The sequence below is a fragment of the Triticum aestivum genome, chromosome 3D (assembly GCF_018294505.1).
Source record: "Triticum aestivum cultivar Chinese Spring chromosome 3D, IWGSC CS RefSeq v2.1, whole genome shotgun sequence".
Taxonomy (NCBI): Eukaryota; Viridiplantae; Streptophyta; class Magnoliopsida; order Poales; family Poaceae; genus Triticum; species Triticum aestivum.
Genome location: NC_057802.1, coordinates 130,213,652 through 130,215,095, shown reverse-complemented (window position 1 = coordinate 130,215,095; position 1,444 = coordinate 130,213,652).

Sequence of the window (1,444 nt, the reverse complement as noted above, 5' to 3'; positions counted from 1 at the left end):
GGGGAGCCGTAGTGGGTCGTCTTTGTTGTCCCAATCCTCGTACTTCACGGTCTTCGGTCGTCCAACCGGCAAACGCTCCCAGCTCCATATGGAAAGTGCGAGCAGACAACCACCAATACCTCCAGTGTGCCTACAACAGGCTTCGTCCAACTGCACATAAAAGAGAACATGGTCAAATTTGCCGCAAGAGCGCATTGATAATGTATCAACGAAGTGAAAAGGAAACAACTTCATACCTATCGATACAAGTAAGCCAGTGTCGCCGAACCCCAACTCCATTTGCTATCAAAGACGGTCAACGCCTTCAGCCACATCCATGGAGCACTCTTGCCTGTGCCATCAGCAAACATAGTCTTGGATATCACGTACCACATGTATAAACGAGCATATGTCTTCACCATGTCCTCATTAGCATCCTCAGGGCAAGTACTGAAGTTCGATGATATCCACGTGAAAGTAGCGCCCGCTGCGACTCTTTCCTTCTTCTTATCTTCTGCTTCTGGTTCCCGAGGCTCCGGAGGAACCATACCGATAAGGGCATGCATCTGCGCGTGCCACCCATTAGAATCGGTGTTCATACATAAAGGATTGCCATCGATAGGAAGACCGGTGATCATAGCAATATCCTGGAGCGTCACGGTCATCTCCCCGGTCCGAAGATGGAAAGTGTGTGTCTCCGGCCTTCAATGATCAATAAGCGCGGTGAGTGCTGCAGCATTGTTGGGTGGCGTCGACCGGCGGACCAACTGAATGAAAGGGAGAAGTCCTGCCTCCCTTACATACGGTGTGTACCGCTCATCATAGCGCATCCATCCAAGGGTGACCCCGTGAGACCGAAGCTTCAGAGGTGCAAGCTCCTACAAACAAACAAATCATAACATTACATATGGGGCATTTGTGTTTGGAAAAAAATACAAAATTCATAACACCGGCCACTTTCAGTATTACCCGCTGCTCCACCGACATAGCGTACGACCGGTGTTGTTTGTCCCAATGATCATCGAGAAGCCAAACCATCCTAACAATTTCAACAAAGCATTCTTGTCAACACGATTATCTTTTCAATTCAAAAAAACTAAAGTACGCCTACTACATGCAAGATTCAAAGCATATGTATCCAAAGCATTTTTCTCAATACGAGTATAATTTCAGTACAAATAAACTAAACTAGGCCTACTTCATACAAATAACTTTTCCATAGAAATAACATGTCAATCTATGTATCCAACCATATATTTTCAATAAAATAAAATAAACTAGGGTTCCACAAATCAAACAAACAAGGGTTGTAATACATGCAAAATTCTAATACATGCAAGATTCAAATCTAATCAAATCAAACAAGGATTCCCCAAATCTTCAAAATACCATATTTTGTATGGATAGAAAGAAGGGGATCGGAGGAGAGTACCTTCTAGGATGGATTGGTGAAGAAATGCACGGA